We start from the raw sequence: 6,000 nt of genomic DNA, 5'->3' as shown, positions 1-6,000 counted from the left end.
CACTCTGGGTCGATTTTTGTGTATGACGACAAGAGGTAAGAACCCGTTCATTCTTTTCTTGTCGACGGGCGGTGTTCCCAGCACCACGGGCGCATCGTATGCATCCTTGTGTGTGTCGAAGCATTGTTTTGAGATGATGTCCTTAGACCTCACCCGACCGCCCAAGGGATCCCTGGCACATGTTCTAGAGATTCCCGCAGAGTCAAGATTCGCAACTGCAGAATCCAGGGAAAGTGCTCTCAATATCCACGTAGGAATTCATCATATCATCTCATGGGTTTGGAGAGAACATTTCTCAGTGTGATGAGGTTGTGTAACAACCAGTGATTTGGTCCCGGGCAGTGGAGGAGTGTCAGAGCTGTGGATGGGATACCCTGAACCATAATGAGAACTGTTATGTCAATTTATCACTGCAGGAAGGGCAGCTCGCGGCCCCTGGTCTACTCATGGAAGTTTGCAGCTACCTCCCATGTGATTACCTGATTACATTTGATACATCCTTGGTTCTCTGGACATGTCTAAGTCACCCTGCTTAGGTGGCATGGCTATCTGTCCCTGTTTGTCTGGGACAGTCCTGGTTTTTGCTTTATTAATAGTGTCCCTTTCACTCTCAAAGTGTTCCATGCTCAAAAGCTCTCTGGACCTTTGGTTAACAGAGAGCTCAGAGTTGGGGCCCACCTGCCACTGCAACTGGATGGGGACAGGGCCGAACAAGGGAACAGTGGCACCTGCCTACAATTCTGTCCCCAGAGAAGGCTGCCCTGCCCCCTGCCCCTCCAGGCCTCGCCCTGCAGCTAGTCAATTTAGTTCCTGGCCCGAAGTCCCTGGTGCTTTTCAAGCTGCTGCCCCAGCACTGGAGCTTGAAGCAAGCGAGGGTGTAAGCAAATCAGCCCATTGGCAGGCTCCTCGGGAGGGATGCCTGGGACGACAGCAGCTTCCTGCCTCACTGGGGTGCAGTCCTGGCTGGTTTTCACAGCCAGGTGTTATGGGGACTCCTCTTCTTGGCCCTGGTGCCCTGGGCTGGGGAGCTCAGGGTGGGGCTGGGATCCTTTGCTCCTCAGGGGGCTTCCAAAGCCAAGATAACCCCTGCATTTCTTAACCACCACACATGGGTGGAAGGCCAGCCCATTTCTCATCTCTGCCTTTCCAACCAGTCTCCATGTGGCTTCTTTATTTACTTACCTACAGAAATTCTGTTCAGCTAGACTTCAGGTGGTTCTCAAGGCAGGTGTTCTATAATTTAGTTGTAATTTTGACGTGGTCGTGGAAGGAGGCTAACGCAGTGTTTACCACTCTGCCATCTTGACAGGAAGTCTCTAGACCTTTGAACTTGAGGGACTCCTATAGTCTGTTTGGGTACTCCTTATGTCTCCAGGACCACAGATTCTTTTAGAATTTACAACAATATCTGGTTGGATTCTGGAGATCTCTGATGTCTCTCAGTCAACATTTCCAAGGTCATCCCTCCCATACATACTGAAGACCGGTTGGTTTTGTTCACCATCAAAGATAGTATGTTTAACTAAAATCAAGGAGGAGAGAGAAGCCAAATGTATTTAAAAGCCATCCTATCTGCTTTCCATAGGATGAAAAAAAAAACAAAAAGTGGCAGGTCTTTGAAGGAAATGCCAAAGAAGTGAGGGGTGGAAATGCTTGGGGCTCTTATTGGAAAGCCAGCCTGAGCCCAGCGTGGCTGTGAGAACCTGCTTGGAGCCGTATGCGCACTCTTCACACACACAGCGATTGGAAAGCTGCTCATAACTAAGGATCTTGCACAGAAGCTGTTCCTTTGTTGGGTTTTACCATCCTCCAGCCAAAGCTCCATCTCATCCTCCTCTCATTTGGTGCCTTCTGTTGCCTCCTAACAAGTCCATGAAGGAAAGAACGGCCTTTAGCCACCTGGGTTAACCTCCATTCCCCATCTTTGAATCCTCGAGGTTTTCACTGAAGAACAAAGAGAAAGAGAGAGCATAAGGGAAAAAGAGAAGACAACCTTGACCTTATCTTGAGCTCTGTGTGGTCCCTCAGAAGAACGGGCTTCTCAATCCCTTTTATTCCTGTGTATTTATTTCAGGGGGGCGGTAAAGGGAATGAGAAAGGGCAGCACAACTGTGGTCATTCTGGGCAGCGTCAAAAGCCATCCCATTTCATTTGCACTTCGTCTTCATTCAGTCACCACTCATTGAGTTCCTCCCTGTGCACCAGGCACTGTTCCAGGCACTGAGGATGCAGCCATGAGCAAAAACAGCCAAGTCCCTGCCCACACGGAGCTGATATTCTGGAGGGGAGACGAACCGTGAACAGTTAAACAGGTACGTATGCAATGTAGTGTTGTGGAGCCGTGAAGGCACGTGCTGGCTGAGGGTGCTGGTTTCATCAGAGTGGTCGGGGAGGGCCTGGCTGGGGTGGGGGCGTTTGAGCAGAGACTGAATGGAGTGAAGCTGAGAACCACGGGTCTGAGGGCAGCATGTATGGGTGTCTCAAAGGTCCCTCCCCATACGGAAATAAGCGTCTCCCACTGAACATTGGTGATCCTGAAATTCTGTTGCTCTGCCTAAAAAGATACCCAAGAGTTGGTTTCTTGTGGCGTTAAATGGAAAAAAATCATCCTGTAAGACACGGCAACCCAAGCCACCAAGTAGTCTTCTATAATGGAACGAGGCACTTAAAATGCTTACCACATGTCAAAGCAGCTTGTTAGGGCCTGAAATGCTTAAGGCCTGGCTTCCCAACCGCCAGATGAGTAGTCGGTGTGCGCCTGACGACACGGCCGCACCCCATGGCTTGTCTCCTTCTTTGTTCCGTGCTGGACTTTTCCAAATGTGGTTCAAACGTTCTCTCAACAATAGCTGAAAAGTTACTTTCCCTGGGTGCCATTCTGATAGAAATGTTACATTGAGTTTTGGGGATACAAGTATATGTTTTTCTTTATAAATACTGGTCTGTAGGTTATGAGAAACGCGCCTTCCGTGAAGCTTGGGTATTAAAAACAAAGAGGCTGTTTACTGGGAACCCGTTTACTGGGGGTTTGTTCAAGTATGCCTGCATTTGTGTTTTAGGGACAGGGCGTATGTGAGAGAGATATATTTCTTATCTACATACAAATATATAATATAATGAAAATTCGGGGTGGGTAATGGAGGGGTTTTTTAAAAGATTTTATTTATTTATTTTTAGAGAGAGGGGAAGGGAGGGAGAAAGAGAGGGAGAGAAACATCAGTATGTGGTTGCCTCTCGCACTCCCCCTACTGGGAACCTGGCTTGCAGCCCAGGCATGTGTCCTGCCTGGGAATGGAACCGGCAACCCTTTGGTTCCCAGGCCTGTGCTCAATCCACTGAGGTACAGCAGCCAGCGCAGGGTAATGGAATATTTTATATCTCACGTGTTTGCGAAAGCCCCCTGCCCCACCCGCCCACACACAGTGTGTGCCCCTTTTATAAGGACCCCTAGGAAAACTTCTCTCCTGACCAATATCAGAAAAAGTTCTGATTTGTTCAAGTCGTTCTGTTTGTTTCTGTCTTATGGACATCGAGAATCACGGACAGAGTGAAGCACTTTGAAATCCATGCCTTTCAATCTTGTCTCTGCAGAGCTTTTGGGTTTCCTTCAAGACCCTCTACAGTACCCTCCGGAGAAAGGTGTGAGGCGTGAAGGTAGGGCTGGGATCCTTCACCTTCTTTCACACTGAGTTTCTTAGCCTACTTGACCTTTTTTCTCTTTAACTCCTCTATAAAAGTATGGAATGTGTCCCTAATTTGCGTGTCATCCTTGCGCGGTGGCCATACCGATCTTCCTTGTTTAGTTTCAGTTTTAGTATACGATGGGGGACCCCCAAAATGGACTTTATTTATAAAAATTGTGTATTTATTCTTACACGTTTAAAGCTCACTCGCCTCCCAAGTACGCTCCATTTGGTGCGATACACCTATTGAGACATTTATTACACAGCTCAAAACAGTTTTTGAACTCGTGGATTTTGATGCCTTTTAGTGCTTCTGCCGTTTTTGTTTGCTTGTTTCACCCCTTCCCCATTGGCAAAACATTTCTTTTTAAGGACTTTTTTTTTTTTTAATCCAGGGAAACAAACAAACAAAAAGTTGCTTTGGGCAAGGTCTGGTGAATAGGGAGGGTGGGGCACAGGGGTCATGCTGGTTTTGGTCAAAAACTGCTAAACAGTCAGCGCGTGGTGTGGGCAGGTATGCTCATAAATCACCCGTCATGAAGGGGGGAAACCCACTGGAAGAGTCTTCAAAAGAAATCCACTAAAGCTGAATGCAGCCTCTCACAACAGCACCAGCTGGCACACTGATACAGATGGGTTCCTAGAACACTCACCTAGCAGAGGAAGCCTGTAGTACAAGGGGCCCACCCTCCAGATGATTCCGTTTTGTGTGTGTGTGTCCCCTCATATGTGCCACTGAAACGGGCACAACATGCTTACATTTGAATAACAGAAAGTTGGAAAGGCACTAATGTAATTGATCACATTTTCTTCTTTGCATTGGCTGCCAGGAAGCTCAGCACCTAAGTCTCAGTCCCCCTAGCCCATATTCTATGCACAAACCTCACCCTTGACTTTCATTTTTCCCTCCCCATGTTTTCCCTCCACTGTTTTTCCTTGTGTTCTTTTTTCTGCTGCCATATATATGTTTTTGCATGCCACCTCAAATCCTTTTTGGAAAGAGCCAAGGTTTAAATAAACACACTTTTTAAATGGAGTACTTTTTCCGTAGAGGAGGTCTCTGCATGTGGGAAAGAAATGTGCAGAGAAATAAGGCATGATTTTGGCATGGAGAATACACGTGTGTTTGTAGGATATGTATATGTATGTTGGATATGTTGTGAAGTTTGTAGTTTTCAAGGTTAGGCTGGTCTTCTGGCTTCAGAGGATATTTACATGGAAGACTCTGGGGGGGAAAAGTGTTTTCTTTCAGGGTAGGCATGCCTGTGGTCTACACTCCAAAGAATCTGTTTCACAGTTTAACATTTTCAAATTTTGTCTGGAATCATTCTAAAAGGAGCCCAAACACTTCAGAAATAAAAAATCAAGGGAAAGAAAGGAACAAAAAGGGGGCAATCTTACATAGGAGGGTGGTTGCAGTTCAGGATCTTCACTAAGAATTGGGAGCCTTCAGTCCTGTCTCTGCTGCTGCCTCCTCTGCTGTGAATCTGGGGTCACGTCCTCATTCTCCCAAAGACCGGGCTTCTAGCCGTCTCTCTGCCACACACTGGAATCACCAGGAGAGCTTTAAAAAAATACTGATGCCTCCGTCCCCCCCCCCCCAGAGTCTGGTTTAATTGGTCTGGGGTAGGGCCCCAGCACGGGGATTTTTTAAAGGTCCCCTAGAGACGCTAATGTGCAGTCAAGGTTGGGAACCACTGCCCTAAGAGAAGGAAAAATAAAATTAATAAGCACCTGCCTCCTGGTGCTCTCTCGGGGGCGTGGCTGCGATGTATGAGATAATGGGGCAGATTCTGGTGAAAGAGTAAAACGGTTGGAAGGAAATCGATGAACCCTTTGTCTCCCACAGGTTATCCCTAGTTAGTAAGTGTTCTCCCATGGTCTGCAAGAAGAAAGGCATTTCACATCTTGATCCAGTGTATCCATACACATACACACTTATATTCATTGCATGTCATCCATTTGGTTTCTTCCCATTCCAGTCTCTTTCATGCTATTCCTTCAAGGAAAACAAATTCTGCCTACGGACGCTGTTTAAACGACGGTATGTCAAGGCTCGTGGGCCAAGATACGTTCAACCCCCGTGGACAGCCGTCAGCTGCTGTTCTGATAATGACTGGAAGCTTCTTGCAAAGGTGTGACGGGCAATGAAGTTGTAGGTACAGTCGTCATACTGGAGCAATTACTAGGCCAGCAATAGTAACAGGACAAGGTGTTTTACGAACAGCATCTCAGGGACTGGTCACAATAATAATATGAGATGGGTCCTTTTGTCTTCATTTTTAGAGATGAGAAAACCAAGGCCAAGTACCTATGC

The 6,000-nt window shown here is 47.1% G+C and overlaps 1 non-coding gene across 1 annotated transcript; it reads right to left on the bottom strand.

The window, feature by feature from the left end:
* Positions 1-3,732: 3,732 nt before the first annotated feature.
* LOC112304293 (U6 spliceosomal RNA) lies at positions 3,733-3,834 on the bottom strand. The gene has a single exon (XR_002974736.2). It is a non-coding gene; the product is annotated as a U6 spliceosomal RNA (small nuclear RNA).
* Positions 3,835-6,000: the final 2,166 nt, after the last annotated feature.

Source organism: Desmodus rotundus, chromosome 6, assembly GCF_022682495.2.
Source record: "Desmodus rotundus isolate HL8 chromosome 6, HLdesRot8A.1, whole genome shotgun sequence".
Lineage (NCBI taxonomy): Eukaryota > Metazoa > Chordata > Mammalia > Chiroptera > Phyllostomidae > Desmodus > Desmodus rotundus.
Note: the sequence above shows the minus strand (reverse complement) of the source record. Positions and strands in the feature narration are given on the sequence as shown.